General features: G+C 37.5%; 1 protein-coding gene and 1 long non-coding RNA gene across 7 annotated transcripts in view; both read left to right on the top strand.

The window, feature by feature from the left end:
* Ank3 (ankyrin 3) overlaps positions 1 to 22,853 on the top strand; it is a 526,258-nt gene that overhangs the window by 278,019 nt on the left and 225,386 nt on the right. The window lies entirely within an intron of this gene.
* LOC125346354 lies at positions 87 to 21,279 on the top strand. Its single transcript, XR_007209915.1, has 3 exons — positions 87 to 2,392; positions 12,459 to 12,465; positions 21,269 to 21,279. It is a non-coding gene; the product is annotated as an uncharacterized LOC125346354 (long non-coding RNA).

The following is a 22,853-nucleotide window of genomic DNA, read 5'->3' as shown; positions in this document are numbered from 1 at the left end:
ATGGCTTCATAATTGCTTTTTTTCTGCACTGCTTAACTTTTAAAACAATGTGTGTATACTCTACATTTATGCAATGTAGTTTTTACAAATAATTTTAACAAAACTATGCATTTGAGTAATGGAAAATAGTATGGGGTGCCATGAATTCAAGCATTAGTTGATTAGAACCACAGTAACAAGAAACTTGAATTAGCAACCTTTTCCTTCCTTGTTTTATATTCATGAGAATGAGAAATCAGGAGAAAAGGAATAGTAATCGGGAATGTATTGTAAGTAAAAGTTTGTAGACATGTCATGAAACATCTTTTTTTATGTTCCTTTGTATCTTCTTCCACTACAACTCAAACACAACTTCAAACTTCTGCCTCTCTTACAAGTAAAGTGAACTATGTGAAACACAAAGGGTAAATGCATTTATGAAAACAGTTTCAACATTAAGGGCTGATAAAATGTATTTTCTGTAGCATCTTGAGTTTAACCAGAAACTTGAATTCACAATTTTATCCCTGAATACTCTAATTAATAATGTATTTACCACAGAAATATATGGAAGAAATGATTACAGTATTACTGTTTGAAGTTTCAAGACATCAAACACTGTGGGAGAGATGAGTCATAAGATCTTGAACAGTTATGGTATTATATTGACATTGTGTGTGTATGTGTATGTGTGTAGCAGAATTGTTAGTAATGAGACTCAAGTGAAAAAAAAAATAGAGAACCTAGAGGTAAATACCAGTTTTCTGGACATTGTAGAGTTCCTGAATAGATGAGAAAGAAAAGAAGGCTCCAGAAGAAAACTTCCAAAGCCTAAGAGTTTACCTAATGTCTTAATTGTGATTATGTGTGCAATCTCCCATGTTGTTAATAGGAGCTGGCAAGTGAAAGTAGAATGCTTAAACTGGAGAGTAAAGATTCTGTAAGAATATAAATGACTTTAGGCTTTTCCCCCTCATTCACAATTCAAAAATGCATGGTGTTTTTCATTCTATCAGTCTTTCCTAGAAAGACTAGAAAGAGCCACTGCTAATCTTTCTCTGTAAATCTCAACTTCATTTTTTTCTTTGATGAATGGATCATAGATAGAAACTAAGAAAAATAATTCTGAGTTTCTCTTTTTAGATCAAGGTTTTGCAATGTTAGATTTAAAGGTTAAAGTAATTTTTATCCAAAAAATTCCTTTTAACTTCATAAATTCAATTCCTGTCTCCTTGGATCTCTTGTCACTAGAAAGAAGGGGAAAAATCATACTTTAGATGGATTCTCAACTTCCCCTTACATAGTACTTTATTAAAAACAAAATTAAATAAGTACAGCACTCTTAGTTTTTGGAACTTTTAGAAAGGTATTCTTGTTCATTCAGTTCCTTGAAATAAAACATTTGTTTCTGATAAAATTAGATCATAAATTCTTAGTCAAAAATAAGCCCTAAGGACAGTTATCTAAACACAAACATACACACACACACACACACACACACACACACGCAGAGAGTATCCAATAAATTTGGGTTTGATTGCTTTAAAAGCTGTATAACTATGACACTGTTTTTTGTTTTAGAATCTTGGAGTTTTTCCAGAATCAGTAATATATACCATTTAGTTAAACTAGTTCAGAAGTTTGGGAAGAATTACCAATATCAAATGAAATTTTAGCAATGGATAGAGAGTTTTATTTAAGGAAAGCATAAATCATGTTAATCAAATGAAATTTCTGGCTGAGAATATTGGTGGCAGTATCTTTCAGAACCTCAAACAGAGGGGAAGAATAATAGTTAATTCAGCTGTGACTGGAGAGATGCCACTGTCTTTTCGCTGCACATGGGCTAGGTGTATGGATTCTGACCATCACTTCTATTTGATGTCCAGGTAGAGAGTATTGCTAAGACTCTTCATATCACTGGGTCTCTACCACATTCTGAAGCTGAGGACAAAAGAAAACAAAAAGCAAACATAAACCCAGAATTCTAACAGTCAATGGCATTCTTCACAACCACTTGTAGATACATGAGCAGTCACATGTCCCTTATATCAGACACTGTACCTCAGACAGAACAAAGAACAAGACAGTAATACAACAATGAACAAGACAGCTTGGCCTCTCCATGGATAGAGCTTATATGTAGTGGAGAATAAACAAGCCAGTAAGGCCCATAGAGATGCAGTGATGACTAAGACATATTTGACTGACATGAGTGGAAAAGGACCAGGAATGCTGCTTATCTTAGGTGTTGAGAGGAGGCCTCTCAGAAGAAAGAGATCAACATTTGAGCTGTAGTTTGAAAAGCTTAAAGAGGAACTTGTCTAAATACTATTCATGTGACAGAAGGAAGAACAAGAGCAAGGACCCTGAGGGTAAATCTAGAATGGAGTGTCCTAGGCTCAGAAACAACGTGAGCAGAAAGAGTGATAGAAGATCTAGTTTAATTCAACCTGGCTGTACCTATTCTACAGCCAGCATTAGCTGTTTCAACAAGACAGGTGGAGATATACAAACCATCATATCAAGCCAGAGGTCCAGACCCAAGACAGTAGCTGTAATTGTACTGAGTGATTTACACCAAACATTTTGAGAGAATAATTAAGAAGAAAGAATGGCTAAGCTCAGATATCTAGGGCATCCCTACATTGAGAGATAGAGGAAAAGGATGAACTAAGAGGAAATAAAAAGCAAGAAAGAGAAGAGACTGAGAAGCAACACAATGATGTAGGGGGAAGATTAGTCTACATGATTGTCTAGGGAACAACATGATTTATGAAGAAGAATGAACAGCCATGGGCTGTAATATCAAATAGGAAATGGACAACTGGCTTTGTGAGAGTTACTGATGATCTTACTAGTTGCTTTCAAAGAGTGATCAAGAAGTAAAAATACATGTGGGTGCATTTTATTGTGAAGTAGAACCACGTAAGTGAAATGGTAAGCTTAAGAAGTAAAATTGGGGGGGCTGGGGATATAGCCTAGTGGCAAGAGTGCCTGCCTCGGATACACGAGGCCCTAGGTTCGATTCCCCAGCACCACATATACAGAAAACGGCCAGAAGCGGCGGTGTGGTTCAAGTGGCGGAGTGCTAGCCTTGAGCGGGAAGAGGCCAGGGACAGTGCTCAGGCCCTGAGTCCAAGCCCCAGGACTGGCAAAAAAAAAAAAAAAAAGAAAAAAAGAAAAATAAAAAAGAAGTAAAATTGGGTTTTGTTTCAGGGTTCTGGGTTTTTTTTGTAAGTATGGAGAGATGGCTGAGGCATCTCAATGGGAACCGAATGTATGAAAAATGCACAAGCAAAAGAGAGGGGAGATGAATTCTTGAGGCCAGAGAATATCTGAAGGATGTGATGAAGTCAGCTTACAGAGGGACTGGCATTAGGTAAATCCAGGGTCATTTCTTGCATTGCAGAATGAGTGAGCAGTGAACAGGTTTGGGAGGATGATGTCAGTGGATCCAGAGAAGAGGATGAAGGAGAACTCAGCCCTTTGAGTATGTTTTCTCCACAAAGAAGGAGAGGTAGCTCTGAGTGAGGAATGATATAAGTTTGGAGAGTGGAGACAATTAGATAGGAAATCATTGTCTTGCTTGGACAGGAAAATAAGTTCACTGCCACTGATATTATTTTTTATTGATTTATTTATTGTCAAAGTGATATACAGAGGGGTGACAGTTGCATATGTAAAGAAGTGAGTACATTTCTTACCAAATTTGTTACCTCCTCCCTCATTTTTCTCCCACCTGACCTTCTCCCTAACTCCCTCCTCCCCCAGAGTTGTACAGTTGGTTTACAGCATATAGTTTTTTAAGTATTGCTGTTGCATTGGTTCACCTTTTACCCTTTGCCTCTACATTTCACTGATAGTATTGAATACTTGTTGAAGATGTGTGGTTCTACATTTGAAATGTGCCCAGCCAGTGAAATCAAATGATTTTCTTTTGAGATTGTTCAACTGGCCACATTCACGTACAACTGGATTTGCTTAAAAAAGTTCAGGAGATTTCCCATCAGAGTAGAGTTGACATGCTGAAGGTAAAGAATATGAAGGAAGCCATTGCCATGCTAGGCCATAGAGTTAAAAACTGTGAAGAAGAAAATTGAAGAATGGTGGGAGTGAGGGTTAGTGAAAAAAGAGAGAGGTCTGTGGGTTTGAAGGTCTGCATTAGAACAGGTGTGCTGGCCATGCAAGTGGTGGCGAATGATAATGCTCCTAATCTCTATCTGGGAAGCGATGAAGCTATTAGTGACAAGATGAGCATAGGACTATGTGAGTGCTTGGCAGATACAGATTGGAGGAAGAGCAATGGAGTGAAGGAAGTCAAAGGTGTAGAAACCAGAACCTTGGAAATATCTGCTACATGAATACTGAGGCTGCTGAGACAGAACTTTCCATGTCCATGATAGAGTAAAGGATGTTGGATTGTTGGATACAGTCATCAGCTACCCATCGGTGTAGAGAGGATGTCTTTGGGTGAACGTAAGATACAATAATGGTGATGGTGTGATGCTTTATGAGAACTGGGGTATTTGAAGGCAGATAGAAGAAGAAATGGTTTGGAAACTGCCAAAGGGAGCCAGAAAAAAAAAACAAAACATATTCCCACTTCTGGGCTCTAATTTGTGAGAGGTATGAAAGTAAAACCCACTCTGCCTGAAACGATTACAGAAGTATCATTAAGAAGTCAGCCCATTTCTGCCAAAGGAAAAAAAGTGCATTGATTATCGTAGAGAGAATGGACTACCCATATTGACCAAGGCGATCTTGGATTGTAGGTGGGATGATACCACTCTTGAGAGTCCTCAAGAGGATGGTTGGGAATATGATAAACTCCAGAGCTGACACTAACACACAGGACTCTAAACATAGAGCTGACACACACATAGGACTGCTCCCCAGTTCCTAGAGCTGGAGAAGGGCTTTATTGGAGGGCCTGCTTGTTACTTTGCTGAACTGAAGGTTCTCCAGAAAGGAACTCAGACATTCTGTGGAAGCCAGAAGATGCTATACCAACTGGAAATATATAGCAAGTGAGTTTCCTGGGTAGCTGATCTTTTTGGTGGCAGTAGGGGCCTATGCACAGACTATGTACATAAAAAGAGCTATGGATTGAATCCAGCATAGAAATACAGGGGTGAGAACCGGTCCTCAACTCCCCAGAGATTCATACATTATATAGGTGAGTTCAGATTGCAGTTGGCTGTAACAGTTATGCGGTAAAAGGGTAGGGGCAGTGAATGAAAGCCTTGTCACTCTTGATAAATCAGGGGTCTATGAAGCTTCTCACCAACCTTGACTGTGTCTGTTGGAAAAGCACATTCTTCCCTGTTGGTTCCTTGGGAGTCCCATAGGCAACCTGGCATGCATTTCCTTCTTTCTTCTTAATGTACATATTGCTGCTGCTAGATTATAAGATTGTTGATGGTAGGGCAGCACCTGGATCCTGCTGTCATAATGTTCGTGTTAAATTGCCTCGAAACACATTAGAAATGTCTTGCCTCTCCTCTTTTGGTCATCTTTTGGGATGGCAGGAAGGAGAAATAAAAGGAAAAGGTCCCTTACTGTTTCTACTTCTACCTGAATTGTAGAGATGTTGAAAATTTACCTTAAAGAAAGGTAGAACAGATTGACTTTAGGCTCTTTATGCAAAAGGCTTGAGGGAGGTGTCAAGATGGTCTTAAAGTGAAAATATAGTTTGTGAACACAGATCTAGTGTTCCCAAAATGTGTTGTGTTCCTTCAGGAATGTGCTAGAAGATGGAGCCTTCAGTGGTTTCACCAGCTTGTCCTTTTCCTTAGTGTGATAATGTTTTCTGGGTTGTCCTTGGTTTCAGGTCTCTTCTAGTAGCTAGAAGTGGCAAAGCAATGAGAAAGGCCCTTGTACCATTCTTTTTGAAGTTTCCTCCTTTTTCACTTGTTACACACTTTTTGCCATGTAAATACTTGAAAACTATCACTCTTGAGGAATGATGGAAAAAACAGGTTTTCAAAAAATACACACCAATCATAAGTACTCTTAAGACCAATGCTTAATTATACAATATAGCGTATCTTCACCTAGCCTTTTCCTGTGTGCTGTCTTTAGGTGACTAATGTATATTCTTTGTCTTGATATAAATAAATTTGTAATTTGTTCCTGGATGGAACCAGAATACATAAAATCTAATAGTTCCAAAATTAATTGTGAAGATTTTCAGATTGAGGTATTTCTTTAGCATAGACATCGAGTGTGGAATTCTCTCAAGAAGACAAAAAAAAAAAATCTCCAATATCTAAGAACTAATCCTAAAGGAAAAAAGTATTTAACTTAAAAATCTATAAGCATATGATTGAATTTTATCACAATAAATTTCCACCCTTTTGTGCCACCACATTTTTGGAATAGAGCCTCTCTCAAACAGAAAAGCAAAGAATTAACATTACATGTCCAACTTGCATTACAGTCCTCTCCTTAATCAGTATTGAAGCAAGAGCCAAGAAGAACTGGGGCAGGAGCTATTTTTATGTGTACATTCTTTTTATTTCTCAGATTTGAAAGCAAAATGGTGCAAAGAGTTTCCTGGCTGCTGTTCTTAACTCAGATTTATTTAAAAAGAGTTATTTAAAAGTAACATTGATTCTAGCTATTTTTCATTAAGGATTTACTAAACAATGTCAACTTCCATATGTGGTTGAATGTGAGGATAGTACATATCTTTATTTGGAGGGTGATGAAGACAGCTTGCTATTTTTGAAAGCAGTTTATTTCAAGCAGGGAAGGTATGATCCATCTTTTGTTTTAAAGATGACAATTATTTCCCAGGAGCCACAAAGTTAGCAAAGATGCATGAAATACTCAGACTTTATATTTCTCCAAGCAAATGTTATCTGGACTGGGAGAGAATAGCTCAAAACCTAAGCCTTCATTTTCACCATCATGGAACAATTCACCATTCACATTCTGCAGTCCAGTCTAGTTAACTGTGTCATAGAAGGTAGGCTGGAACTAAAATAAGCTGTTCATTGGATCTGGATAGATGGTGACAGAGACAACCCCGCCTCCCTGACCTCATAGACTACGAGTGGCTATGGGGATGCATACACCAAGCACAGCATTCTCGTGCCTGGTCACGGGCAGAGCAAATGATGATAACATTGCATGTGGCTCTCTCAACCCTGCCTACTAACATCTACTGGAGAGGATTATCAGCCCAGGATCCTTTAGGGGAATCCTAAGAGACAGTGTCCCAAAAAGGTTCATGGGGAAAGACTGTGGGTTTCTAAGAAAGCCTGCTCAGGGGCTAGGAATATGGCTGAGTGGCAAGCGTGCTTGCCACATATACAGGAAGCCCTGGGTTTGATTCCTCAGCACCACATATTCAGAAAATGGCCAGAAGTGGCACTGTGGCTCAAGTGGCAGAGTGCTGGCCTTGAGCAAAAGGGAAAGAAGCCAGGGACAGTGCTCAGGCCCTGAGTCCAAGGCCCAGGACTGGCAAAAAAAGAAAAAGAAAAAGAAAGAAAGAAAGAAAGAAAGAAAGAAAGAAAGAAAGAAAGAAAGAAAGAAAGAAAGAAAGAAAGAAAGAAAGAAAGATAGAAAGAAAGAAAGATAGAAAGAAAGAAAGAAAGAAAGAAAGAAAGAAAGAAAGAAAGAAAGAAAGAAAGAAAGAAAGAAAACCTGCTCAGTTGGGGATGTCAGTGGTCCACAGAACTTAGTGACACCCAGATTGTCCTACACAGACAATTCTGAGGGCTCAGGTTGTACTAATCAGCCAACAGAATCATTGGTAAAAGAAAAATGTGTTTAGAAGTCCTTTCAATAGTTAACAGTATGAGAACCCAGAAAGAGAGAGATGTTAGCATGGATAATCAAGGAAATTTATACAAAGGAGTTTAGAGTTAAAACCAGTAGACATTTAAATAAAACATATCAAATTCTGGCTTATAGGAATATGTATTCTAATTGAAAGGGAATATCAAAATTGAGAGACACAGGGTAAAAAAAGACAAACAACTACAAAAGCAATACTTGCAAAACTGTTTGGTGTAAGTGAACTGAACACCTCGGGGGGAAAGGGAAAGGGGGAGGAGGGAGGGGGGAGGGGGGTATGAGGGACAAGGTAACAAACAGTACAAGAAATGTATCCAATGCCTAACGTATGAAATTGTAACCTCTCTGTACATCAGTTTGATAATAAAAATTTGAAAAAAACAATATGTATTCTAAGAGTTATGACAATTATAGACTTAGGAAACAGTAGATTTGAGATTTACAGTTTCATCTGGGCTCTGGTGGCTCATGCCTGTAATCCTAGTTACTTGGGAGGCTGAGATATGAAGATCACAGTTCAAAGCCCGAACAGGAAAGTCTGTGACACTTATCTCCAGTCAACCACCAGAAAAACCAGAAATGGTGCTGTGACTCAGAGTGGTAGAGCCCTAGCCTGGAGTAAAAGAGTTTAGGAATAGTGCCCAGGACCCAAGTTCAAGCCCCATGACTGTCCAAAAATAAATGGTTCAGCATTTCTGGTTTTCAATTCATTCATTTGTTTATGTTTTCTTTCCATTCCCTCTTCTCCTCTTTTTCATCCCTTTCTCTACCATTAAATTTGTTCAACCTAAATATAAGCATAATTTAACTGGAGTGTTATGTGCATAGCACAACACAGTACAGATTATCCATGAGTCTTTGAATTACTACCAAAATCCTCTTCTTTTGGAAATTAAAATAGAGAGGAGAAAACATGTGTTAGAAGATTAAAGGAGCTATCCAAAGGGAAAGGAGTCCTTCTGGAAGACATTGTGTGAAGATAATTCCCATACGTGCTGTGAGGATAGGGGATGTCACATTATAATATATGTCAGACACCATTGTGGTCCTTGGGACCATAATTACACAGCTGCTCACTAATTGAACTTCTAAGTCTTGCCGTTACTGAGAAATTAGACATTTGTGTACTTGTGAGTCTCATAATCTGTCCAGTGCCAGTGTGTGTGTGTGTGTGTGTGTGTGTGTGTATGTGTATGTGTGTGTGTGTGTGTGTTGTGTAAGTGAAAAAGAAGTCCAAAGGCAAAGCTTCAGAAAGAACTTTGGTATTAGAAGTGACATATTTTTACTCAGGCTCTATTTTTCAATTTGACAGTTATTTTAATTTATAATTTATTTTTTGAATTTTATTTTATTTATTTTATTTTTTGCCAGTCCTGGGGCTTAAACTCGGCCTGAGCACTGTCCCTGGCTCTTTTTGCTCAAGGCTAGCACTCTGCCACTTGAGCCACAGTGCCACTTCTGGCCATTTTCTAAATATGTGGTGCTGAGTAATCTGACCCAGGGCTTCATGTATACAAGGCAAGCACCCTTGCCACTAGGCCATATTCCTAGCCCCTTAGTTTATAATTTAAAGGGATATGAGGAATTACTATTATGTACTTCTACTTTACATCTAACATGGTATTTTCAAATTTGTTTCTGAATGCCTTTAGTGCATTGGTAGCTGAGCTTTTTGTTTCACAGTCCTCCATAGTGAATGACTTTCAAAGGTGTAGGACTGTCCCCTCTCCATACTTGCTCATCTGTTCCATGGCACCTCAGTGGCCTGAGCAATTGTCTTCTACTTGTCTATGGCTTGCCAGGGATCTCTAATTTTCTTGAGATTCATGTTGATTCTTTCAGATCCTCAGGAGTAGGGAGTTGCTTCCTTAAGTTGCCCTATAGTTCCTTTCTGAAGTCTGGAGGCATTGAGGCTCACAATAGAACTCAACATGCGGACGTGACATGGTCAGTAGTTGTTGGTGTGTTTTCATAAGAGAACCTGAACTAAAAAGTGCAGATGAGTGGCCCTTTATTTCCTCTCTTTAAATAGACAACCTCACCAACGCCCCTGCTCTTGGATGGAGCAGTCTGCCATAGCACTGAAATGAATAATTCTATATTTGGCAGTTCTATGTTAAAGCAAGTCTCCTCAATGCAGCAGATGTACGTTCTGGATGGCTGCCATCCATGTGCATCTGGGGAGTTATTTACTGGTTATTGGCAGATCTGAGGGTGGAGGATGGTGAAGGAAGGCAAACTAAGGATTTTCCCCTTCATGGTTTTCTTTTCTGAGTGATTGCCTGCAATCACTTCCTCATATGAATTCCGAAATGGGTCTTTGATACTTCAGTGTTGTGGTTCTGGTAACTGTTAAAAGCATTGCCTTGGAGAACTGGGCCCTTTCTTGTATAATTGTTTATATTCCAATTGTTTCTAAAAGAAAAGCATTTCAGGAAATGTGTTTGTGCCCTCTATGTGGTATTGTCCGGCTTTATAAAAGTCGACTTAGGGGATTTTTCTCTGTGAAACTCAGAAAGCAGCTTAAGTAATTGGAGCTAAATTATTCTTCCTGGAACAGAGCCAGGTTAATGGCCCTGGTGAGTATGGAAGGGCTCAGGGAGCTCCAAGGCATGGCCTCAGCATTATCTTTGTCCAGCGGAAGATGAGGTTGCTTGCCCCATATAGACCCTGTAGAACCCCACTGAGTTCATTCCAAACATCTATTTAGGAGTCCCTTCTTGTTGCTGATCTAGATGACCTTTGTGGTGAGGTTTTTCCTCTCCTGTCCTAATTTTCCTCTGAATTTATCTTGGTAACAGTTAGTTTCCCATAGCTTTCTCTTTCTTTAGAAGAGGGTAGCTGGGGCTTAAGAGTCTCTCTTACTACGACTTCTCATCTCACTTTTCCTGGAGGAATAGGATCAAGAGCATTGGCTTGAGCAACCAGCTTCGTTTGGTCTGAGACCAACTTGGAAGCGCTTCTACAAATTACTGTCTTCCCATCTCCCTTCATTTGTAACATGCCAAGAGTTAGAAGATCCCATATTGCTTGTTTAGGGGGTAGTGAAGAGATTTTTTTTTTATGGTTTAAGGAGTTTTAGCATATTCATTTAAAGCCACAAATTTTTTTTTAGTTTTATTTCTTTAGGCTGCTTCCTTGCTACCTTATTCCCACTGTGCCACCCTACCCCAGACACAATTCAGTCTCTTCTTAAAACCAAGATCTCTAGCTCTCCTCTCAGCCCTATAATTATTTACATTTACTTCATGTTTACTGTGTTCCTTACTATTTGTATTCTATTAACAGCTGTTTGCAAGCATTGTCTTATCTCCTTGTTACATTGAAATTTCCTTAAAATCAGTAACAAAGCATGGTCACTTAGTATATTTCCTGGCTCATATTTACTGCTGAAGAGATGAGACCAGCAGTATAACTGCCAATCAATCTGACCAACAGAAACAACAGATACAATCATTGCCTTTAGCACCATTGTCCTCTTCCATTGATTTCCAGGAATATGCTTATTAACTAGATAAGGACCTTGTTTTTAGTTTAGTTTGCTTTCTTCTGTTTTGTTTTTGTCTTAATCTTCCTGTTTTCTTTTTATCTTTAAGTCTACTTAACTCAGAGAGATATGATAAGTCCCGATAACCATATTTCTCAGTAGTTTTATGTGGTGGGGGTTTTGTGTATGTGTGTGTGTGTGTGTGTGTGTGTGTGTACTTGTACTGGGGCTTGAAGTCAGGGGCTTGTCCTTTTGCTTAGCTTTTTCATTTAAGACTGGTGGTCTGCCATTTGAACCATACTTCTATGTCTGGTTAATTGGCAGTAAGAGTCTTACAGACTTTTCTTACCAGGCTAGCTTTGAATGCCAATCCTTAGATCTCACCCTCTTAAGTAGCTGGGATTACAGGTATGAGCCATTGGCTCCTGAAAGTAGTTTGTTAGTCTCCTTTGAATATCAGTGCCATTTAAAGGGAGAACACGAAATGATGGGAATTTCTACTTCAAACTTCTAACATTGTCCCAACGCCTGCTCTAATAATTGCTGCTATTTCTGTATTCTTTCCTCTTTTTCTTTGTAGGTAGAAATGATTAGGGTTTGTGTGGGCATATTACTTGTATTTTAAAAACTGATTTCTTTTGAGTCTATGTTAGTGAGAGGCCTTGACTGTTAGTGAAGAGTAATGATTAAGATTTTATATATGTTGGAGGTTCCTTTGTGTTTGAAAAACAATGGTTGTAGATGCACTGAACTGAATATTTCATGGATTTGTTTACTGAGCAATTATCTTCCTTAGCATCAAACTATCCCTGACTAATCTTCGCTTGCTATTTTCATGAGAGCTGAAATCCCTTAATGTTTCCTTCACTGTGGAACTGCCTGCTGGAGTTGGAACACACGAGGTCTTTGTACTCTTTCTCCAATAACTGATGAAATCCAGCATTCACATTGTCTGCATAGACATATTACAGAATGAGACTTTTTTTTCCAATTTCTCTGGTTAAATTCATGAGATCACAAGTTAAATGAAAGGCTGAAGTTCGAGTAGCAAATAAAAAGCCAAGTGTAACAGCAAAGTTTGCACCACAAATGTTCTGTATTTCTCTCCTTAAGGCAACTGTTGTACAGAACAGTTGTGTTTGTGTGTTGGTGTTTCCTTGCTTCCGTCTCGTAAGCACTTACTGAGTCCTGTAGTGAGAAATTGCCAAGACCCAGTTGAAGCTGGAAAGGCTGAAATGTTGGGAGAGAGATGTGAATATGTGGGAGAAGTATGCATGTCATCTCTTCCATCTTTTAAAGTTCTATCATCTTCCAGCAGATAATGGATATGTTCCTTTTTATTTATGGTATGATTTTGGGTAGCCCACCATGGCACTGAAGCAAACAGAGTAGGCTTCTGTGGTCTGGGCAAGAGCCTTGTGAATTGGCTTCTCATGTAGCTTTTGAAATTAGCACATTGTTTTAGACACACCCCTTCTGTAAAATAAAAATACAGAGTCTTATATGTGAAATTACTGCTGCTGTTAACACCTACCAGATGCAGGGTCTCTCTGTATGTCAGGCACTGTGGTAAGCTCTGCAAGTATAATAACCCAGTGAAGCCATTGAGCCCTATGAAACTAGTAAGATGTCCTTATTTAACAGCAAAGTAACACTTGTATATGGCATACCAAACCATGGTTTAAAAAAAGAGGAAATGAGAAGAAATGTATGCAACTGTCAACAGATGCCTGAGGCATATATAAACGAATTCACTAGCCTTGAGTCCCACTGTGAATTTAAAGTCTGCCTTACCCTCAAATCTGTGTCCTTGATCCCTTGCTGCTACTTTCTAGTGGGGTTTCTTTACCTCTAACAAAAAAAGCACAGGAATAATTACGACCTAAGAATCTCTTTTCCTGTCACCTTTGTTATATATTAAACTCCATCAGTCACCCAGATACCAAATAGGCTGGGATGTCAGAGACAGAGGTTTACTAGCACTTGACTTTGCTTGACACAAAGCAATGAGCAAGGTACATAATCTTCATTCCGTTCCTCAAAGAACTTGTCATCCATCCTCACGTGGCTTGTTCATGAGGGAATGTGGAAACGTGAGTCAGTGTAGGAAACAAAGTCCATGTTGTAGGCACAGAAAAATATGGTATGGATGGAAGGAGAGGAATAAACAAGTTCAAGGTCACACCTGAGACCTCAGACCTATTTAAGACTCTGGTTTTGGAGGCAAGAAGTTCAAGACCAAAGTAGTTACATAATTCTCAAATGTTGTTTCATCACCTGGGAGCTTGATAGAAATAGAAATTCTCAAGATGGGGTGAGTCTCCATAGTCTGTTTTGTTAACACAGACATTTTGAGACTCAAAAAAAGTGACAATCATTGCTTTAGGGTATACTTCTTTTTAAAACTGTTACAAATAGATCTAGTGAAGCCTATAAAAGGATACTGATTTATAATTGTATCAACCTCTCTGGAGGTTCATGTATTCAATATTGTTTATTGAGTGTCAACCACTTGACTAGATACCAACTTATTTTATCCTGATCATTGTATCACCAGCTTACAGATGAAGGAAGAGAGGCTCAGAAAATGTTAGGTGACTGGTCCAGGGTCAAACATCTAATCTGTTTTGGAATTTCACACACGTTTCTAGACACTGATTCTACAAATTAGATATGATAATCCGAGCACAGAGTGACCCATACTTGAGAAAAAAAAGATTAGAAAACTCATACCACTTGTATCCTTACATGCTAATGAAATTATTTTTCAGCATCAAAGGAAAATCTCTGTAAGAAGCTTCTAGACTAGAGGTCATACAAATGCATACTTATATGGAATCTTGTTGTATCTAGTTTGTAATCATGGAACAATATGAGAGTTGTGTTACTTTAAATACCCTTGATTTTTTATAGTTGTCAGTGTGGAATATATTCAGGGACCACACATCGAATGTGTATAGTGCTATATTAGGTACTGTGGAGAAACTAAAAAAATGAAAGATAATGTCAGCCAGGTACTGGTGGTTCATACCTGTAATCCTATCTCTTCTGGAGCCTGAGATCTCAGGATCACTGTTCAAAGCCAGCTCAGAGAGTAAAGTTCTGGTGAGACTTTTATCTCTAATTAACCACTCAAAAACTGGAACTGTTGCTGTGGCTGAAGTGGTAGAGTGCTAGCCTTGAGTACAAAGTGGCTCAAGAACAGTGCCCAGGCCCTGAGTTCAAGCCCCACAATCAACAACAGCAGCAAAAAAAAAATGATATTAGGTTTAAAAAGACATGTAAATATGAAACCATTAGAACACAATACAATATAGAATATCAGCTCTAAGTAGTATGATGTAATAGTGAATGTGTAAATGATGAGATCAGCAAGGACAAGAAAACTCATTGTCTGTGAGTAATTCAATCTACCAGTGTGTTCCAGGAGAGTGAGTCTATATAACCAGTAAATTGAAGTTAGTTCTGGCCTAAAGCAAAAGACATGAGCAGCTGCCTACTCTGTACCTGGATGTGGGCATATTTCTGTGTCTGTGAATTTATGCACATAGTTCCAAATTGTGAGAGTGGACATGTACTGTACATGTAAAATTTCAACAGTAATTGCCAAATGAAATGCCTGATACAGCCACTCATGCTTTCGCTTAGTAATATATGATCATCTCTTTCTGTTTGTATTATTGGAGACTGGGTAGTGGCCATAGATACTCTATTAAATTTATTGGGAAAAATAATAGTGATTTTGCATTTACAATTTGATAAGTTTGAGTAATTTTTCAGGTTTATTTCATGCTTGCATTCTTTACCTATTATATTTTATTGCAAGTTTTTCTTCTTTGTAAGAATTTATTGTGTATGCAATGAGTTGTATGTGTTTATATATATACATACATAGTTACATGCATACACACATATGTGATATATATGAACTGTGATAATCAGATCTCAGCCTTTTAAGCAGCTAGGATTACTGGTGTGGTCTATACATATAATTTATGTCCAGCTATACATATAGTTTATGTTCTCTTTTTTAACCTTCCTTGTGTATATGTTTAAACTATGTTCTTCATGATTTTGGTTTTTATTTTTCCCTCCTAATTAGAATTCCCTGCTTAAAGCTGCTAAAACATTCCTACATATTTTCATCTAGTGTTTTTCTTCATTTATTTTGTATTCATGCATTTTTAAGAAATCTAAATTTTGTTGGATGCAAACATTGAGGACTGGAGATAGTGGTTTTTTTCTAATGGACAACCATGTGTTCTAGATGTAATCAGTAAGAATAATCCACTTTCTCTATGATTTGAAATGCAAGTCTATAATCTATTAAACTCCTAAATTTACATGAATGATTACATTATGTTTTGACAGGATATGGGTTTTCCTGGCATAGCTCCCAGGTCAGTCTATGTTCCTACAATGAATGGTTGAATCCTTAAACTACTGATTCCACCTTTACAGAAAAGGAGTGAGGTGCCAATAGTTTTAAAGATTTGGGTTTTTTTTTTTGTCAAATATATAAGGTGTGCTGATAATATAGCTCAGTGATAGAGTGCCTACCTAGCACTCAGTGCCTGGTTTTGATCCCCAGAAATACAGACATATACACAAATTACATGTGCCAATTGCATGTATAAAGACCCTTCTGTAATACTCTATATTAGCAAAACATTAGCAGTAAGTAATCCATATGGCCAATAAAATTACTGGAAAATAATTTAAAAGGAAAACACAAGAATTAGGAACATCATATGCCAAGATGCATTAATAGAACAAGCCTAGAATGAATAAAGTCAAACTAATAAGTTGTGCTGTGGATAACATTTCGGTTTCTACTCCCTTATGTGTTGATAATGCTAGTTTTGTTTCAACAGTAACAAAATAAATAGCACCACAAATGTAATTTAATGGTTGATGGAGGCGCATGTGCAGCACATTTAATTAGATTTTGTTTCACAGTACTGGCTGCTCAGCCAATATTGTGTGTGAGTGTGACAAAGACAGAGAAAGACAGATACAGAGAGATAGGGGTAAAATTAAATGGTATGTACTAACAGACTACTCTGCTAAAGATTTACTTTTACAAACAACAAAGTTTCTGCTAATCTTTTAAGAATGAGAAAGCCCAAAAGTGATATCTATTTCCTATTATTGGTATGCACATATAACCTATTTCTTTGAATCCTTTATATCTTTGTAAGTGATCCAAGTATTTCATTAGAATTTATAGGTCATACAGTAAAGTAGATTGTTTCTATAAATCTTCAGATTCTTTTGTGACTACATTTGAGGAAATGTCTTCACTGTTTTCATCCTTGTAACTGCTTAGTGAAATCTTGGGAAAGCATGGTATATAGGTAGGTAGGTAGATAGATAGACAGACATTGAGAGACCAATAAATATAGATGTAGAGATTGATACACATAAATAAAAGATATGTGATATCAAATTTGATTGAAATTTCTTTATAAAAAGCTTTCAAAGTTCTTTGTTTAGTTCCAGTAGTAAATATGAAAGATATTTTCAGGGAGTCGTTAGTAATAATAACACCTGAGAGAAGTTTTCTTTGAATGTATTGCTTATGGATCCCATAGAGATGATATAGAATGTGTTGTCCTTTGTTGTGGTTTGTAATGCTTTAAGATGTTAATCCACATTCTTCTATCACCCATGAAATCCAGGCACTTTAATAGCATTTTAGAAATTGAAAAATCTGGCTTGATCACTATCTTATATTGTTTTCTTTTTTTAATTACTTTTTAGTTTTCTAATAATCATGGAACTGTCATTCCAGATGACATTTGTCTGAGTTTCTTTTGTGGACTGTGAAGTTTATAGATATGGTACTAAAACATAAAAATCAGTTCACAGATGCTTTTCCATGTGTTACTTGACTAACTGGGCTATTGGAAATAGGTGGAAACAGTGATGCCCATCAGTCAGGGTCTGCTTTTCTGGAGCTTGTGTAAGGCTAAGTGGCTGTTGTATCTACTTTAACTTGCCCTTTTCAGTTTTGTGAGAAATAAACACCTCCAAAAGTGTAATTCTTGATTCAGAACTGGTACGTACTCTAGCACAAGGGTCTTTAGCATCACCTACATTTGGAAATGGAGATGACCACTGCATTCTCATTGTCATTCCCTTTATTTATGATGTCATAATACATAAAATTCAATTCTCAGCTTTAAAGTTCTCCCATATACCTCTACCTCCACCACTCAGATGGACTGTTAAATATGTCAGGTTGTAAGTGTATTGGCACCATCTTGTCCCAATTCTAAAATATATTAGTTATAAATCATCTTCAAGGAATGTTTATTGTTTCCACTATTGAAAGACAACATCTTATATTTTCCCCCTTCCTTCTTCCATAATGTATACTTTCTATTTTTGTTCTTCCAGAAATTACCACTGTAGTTCTAAATTCCTCCGTTCTTCTCACTGAATTTAGATATTACTCTAGAAAAGAAGTTAGCATTCACTTCTCCATTTCTTCTTCTCTTTCTCTTTTAAGTAAAGCACTAGATTTAGATTATCAATTTTATTACACTATGAAAAATTATTGGATAATTTTAGAGGCTGTTTCTGAACATCAGAAATAGTGCTTGTAATGAGATAATTATGTTAACATTTAGGGTCAAACGGAGAAATATGATTGATTCTAACTCAGTACTTTGACCTCCCCACCCCCCCCCCACACCCCCTGCCCCAGTGTGTGTCCTCCTGCCCATGATTGCTTGCCTTGGCTAGAGCCAAAGCCTTCCATCATACCATGATAGAATCTTCCACGGTGGATTTTTTTTGTTGATAATAAATGTGGTAAAGTGAGTTTGGGAAACGAATGTATTTAAATACATACCTGCGGGACCCTTCACCAAATTTCTATTTCTATTTGAATGTTATGGATCTTCAAGAAACAAGTTGGTAATGGCATTTTTTCAAGCATTTGGCCAAAGAGCCTCTTTTTCACAAGGCATCTCTTAGACTCTGTCTTATGTAACAAATCGTGGAAAATTCTACGCAGTGGGATATGTGGATTCTTTGGTGCAGAGTATCTGGTTTCTGCATAGATTGCTCATCCAGTCTATAAGCAAACTTGTCTGCCTCAATGATCACACTTAGTAAATTACTCAGTAAGACAGATGCTAAAGTAGGAAATTGAAAGGGAATACCAAAATTGAGAGACACAGGGTAAAAAAAGACAAACAACTACAAAATCAATACTTGCAAAACTGTTTGGTTTAAGTGAACTGAACACCTCGGGGGGAAAGGGAAAGGGGGAGGGGGAAAGGGGTATGAGGGACAAGGTAACAAACAGTACAAGAAATGTATCCAATGCCTAACGTGTGAAACTGTAATCTCTCTGTACATCAGTTTGATAATAAAAATTTGAAAGAAAAAAAAAAGACAGATGCTAGCTCTGATTTGTTGGGCCCAGAAAAGTACCTGTCTTCTTCACTACCATATAACTACTAAAATACCTAAATATGTGAACCATGCTGTAATCAAGTATTATTTCTAGCTCTGTGAGTTCACTGATTGTCTTTTACCAGACAATATAATTGTGATGTACATGTTTGCTAAGTGCTTTGTTTTTTTCTGACATTTTCTCTAAATTATGGTATAAGTAGTGACCTGAACCAACTTATCCCTTGGAAGATATTTCCTTTCTGAAAAGCAGAGAAAAAACATGAGACAAATCCCTGAAATGTATTAAATACATGCCCAAATCTTAAGGCTCATGAGTCTCTGAATGATTATCCACTCAAATAAAATATATTTTGTTATAGAATTATTTGTAGAATACTGTACCATAAGAGGATGTTTAATTCTGGTTCTTTTCAAACTTTAAACCAAAGATGAAATGTTCCTCCCTTTATTCAGTGCTTGGGATCACATGCTAGGAAGACACTCTAACCCTGAGCCCCATCTCCCACCCAAATATAACTCTTAAGGAAGAAGGCTCTGGTGTATTATAGCAGCACGCTGCACAATGTAGACTGTATAATAAGTAGATACAGAATTGATACTAACAAAAATACTTATTCAAATTTAAATATTAATCAATTTAACTGAAAGTTTCCTTCTTTCTGTCTTAATAAATTGGGTTTCTCTTCCTACCCCATTCCTTAGCCTTTCCCCACAAACGTGTGATGTGTCAGGCAGAGGGAAAACAGATTTATGTTGATATTTTTGGAAGATAGTCCCTTCCTGAACTATCTTTGAGACATTTGCTTTTACATCTGAGTATATTGGAAACCGTGTATACTGGTATTAGAACTAGGAAATTGAAAGGGAATACCAAAATTGAGAGACACAGGGTAAAAAAAGACAAACAACTACAAAAGCAATACTTGCAAAACTGTTTGGTGTAAGTGAACTGAACACGTCAGGGGGGGAAAGGGAAAGGGAAAGGGGGAGGGGGAGGGGGCATGAGGGACAAGGTAACAAACAGTACAAGTAATGTATCCAATGCCTAACGTATGAAACTGTAACCTCTCTGTACATCAGTTTGATAATAAAAATTTGAAAAAAAAAGAAAAGAGGAAAAAAAAAACTGACCTCCATACCTGGTACCTAACATTATAACATAGAATCTATTCTTCCTGTCAATTTATCAAATCATCGGTCTCTTAACAACTCAATCTAGATGTGTTTAACCTAAAATTAACACTTCCTGATTCCTTTGACTACATTATATTCTATGTAACCATTCATTCAAAAACCACTAACTGCTTACTCTGTAGAAAGCACTATGCCATGCACGGAAAGGAGCAAGGTGTGACTGCTCTCCTTCAATGCAACCCTTCCTTTTTCACAGTTTAACTGGGGAAAATAATGCATTTGTCTAAGTGCATACAGTGCAAACCAGACACAAAACCTATTATAAAACCAGGAATACACTCTTCTTGGAGTTCTCTGAATAAATAATGATACCTTGATTATTTTAGTGGAACATCATCTCCTATCATCCAGTCATATCTATCAATATATTCACCAGTGGAGAATCATAATAGGTAGATTCTGTGAGGAACAGAAATACATAATACCTGCTTTGTGCTTCTGGAAACTTGCTCAAGCCGTGAATGAAAAGATTTGAGGGAATGGCAGAATCAGTAAACAATATAAACTGAAAGACAGACAAATTACCATAAAGCAGAATATGACTAAATCACTAATGAATAGATTTGCATTTGAAAAACTCTTTCCACTGGTGTCCATGAGTCTTTTCCACTTTCTCAAAATCAGATTGCCCCTGAACTTAGTAATGCAAGTGAAGAGCTGAGCAGCCCATGTCTACACTGGAAAGAAAAGAAAGGTCAGGACTCTCAGGAGTGAAGGGACAAAAGACACACAATATAGAATAATGGCTCAAGGTATCAGTTAGGTGACTTTGGATTTGAGCTCCAAGACAACTATACTTGTTTTGAAAACTTGGATGTGCTTCTCTGATCTTCTATTTTCTTTCCAGTAAAAGGGGAATAACAGAATTTGTAAGGTCTCAAAGAGAAAAATGAAGCCTGTTTGTGAAGTGCTTAGTATAGCTTTTATACAGATTCTTTGGCTATGCTGGCTGTTCAGAATTGCTTCCATCTTTCCTGTTCTGTCTACAACTTCTTTTTCTAGCTGTAAAAGAGATAAGAGTAGTTCCACATGAACTTGTTTTTGAAAGAATGAAATACAATCTTGAAAAGCACCACTTACTATTCCATACTTTTTTCTGTTACCTATTTCCAGGTGAGCACCCATTACCTCCCTCCCCATCCTTAACGTGTGATCATCTTTAATTTTCTCCAGGAAGGAACAGTTCTTTCCAGTGTTTAGAGATTCATGTAGGAGTCATCATTAGGCCAACAATTCTAAGCACATCATAAATAGCTAAAATGTTTACTCTTCAACTACTAGTGTTGCCACTCTTGAATTCCCTAGGACTTTTACCTCCACCACTATTTTTGTTTCCTTTTCCCAGAAGCCTCAACATTATCCTGGAAGGAGGAAGTACTCTGGAAAATTCAAGAGAGCCACTCTGACATTATTTCATCTTATGTTTTCAAACAATGTATAGGATAAATATCGTGGTTCACATCTTATAAGATAAAAATGTTCCTCTCTTTGCTGAAAGGCCTGGGGCCCTTGAATGATAGAATTGGAATTGTGAATGCAGATCTGTCTTTTTTTTTTTTTTATTAACACAGATACCCAACAGGAAACAGATAACATATCTGCCCTTGTGTTAAATGACAGAGAACTGATTCAATGACTTTTTGAGAGAATTATGGTTAAGTGTGCATGTCACATGTCAGGAAAGTATAGTCATGAGGAATTGCTAGTAGCCTGACCAGGTAGGGATCATAAAATGACCTTTTATTTCCTGAGAGAAGAATTATGAGATTGCCAGGTGGCTAACTGATGTTTTATCTCTCTGCTAATGTTTTTATTTTAGTCCACAATCCAGAAATATTCCTGGCCTCTGAGTAGATTACATTTTCATAGCAATGTGGAGGATTAAAACTCCTAAAGATGTTAATGGAAACCATACAGCTGGCAGTGTGTTCAAAATGTACCACTTAATGTCTGAACCTTTTAATCATGCTAGAAATCAAAAGTGTGTGTGTGTGTATGTTTCCCCTAGCACAGATCTATTTTTGGACTAACAAAAGAAAATGCACATATTCTCTTTCCCTGTGATTTTAAGGTATATGCTGATTCTGTCTTTGGAAATTCACCAAAATCTCTAAAGTGTTTCCCTATATTTGATGGCTTTCAGACTCAGATATGGCTCACACTTACTAGGAAGCAAATTATCTGATGAAAACTCTGAATAATTAAAAATCTTCTGCATTAAATATCTATGGAGAAGAAATTCTAGACTTTTAAGAAGAGAGCAAGCCTATCATAGGGATTTGTTGAGAAAACTAACAAAGATTTTATAAAAGAATGGGTCTGGGTGTAGTGATCTACAGTTGTCATCCCATCAGCTGTGAGTCTGTGGCAGGAGGTTCAAGACTTGAAGGCCAGGGACTGGAGGGTTGGCTCAGGTGGTAGGACACCAGCCAGTGAGTGAAAGCATCAGATACTGAGTTTGAATCCCAGTCTCAGACCAAAAAAAAAAAAAAAAGTTGAAAACAAACCTTACCTACAAGATAAAAGGAAGGAACTTTCATCTCTGTCTCCTCTACTTTTAAATAATCATCAAAGTAATGGAAATTGGAGAGGCAATAGGCCTCACAAGTGTGTTCAGACACACAACTTCACACGTACAACATGCTGCCCTTGCTTTGTACCCATGGATACATCTGAATGTGCTCTGGTGCCATTCACATTGCAAAACTGCAGTCAAATTTCCAATTTGAGGACCGAATCCATTTCAATTCAATTTCTTATGTAGATATCAATGCTTTAATGTGCTCTCTAGTGTTTGTACTTTAAATTAGTCTGTCCCTCCTCTCATGCTGAAGTGAATCTCAACAGACAAAGAAATGGGATCTAAGACTCAGGAAGAAATCAGAGGTAAAAGAAGAACCAGTATCCCAGGGTTAAACCTCTCAGTACAGTTGAAAGAGGTCAGGGTCAGACTTCT

Source organism: Perognathus longimembris, chromosome 2, assembly GCF_023159225.1.
Source record: "Perognathus longimembris pacificus isolate PPM17 chromosome 2, ASM2315922v1, whole genome shotgun sequence".
Taxonomy (NCBI): domain Eukaryota; kingdom Metazoa; phylum Chordata; class Mammalia; order Rodentia; family Heteromyidae; genus Perognathus; species Perognathus longimembris.
The sequence above is the reverse complement of the archived record's forward strand: the minus strand, read 5'-3'. Positions and strand labels throughout refer to the sequence as shown.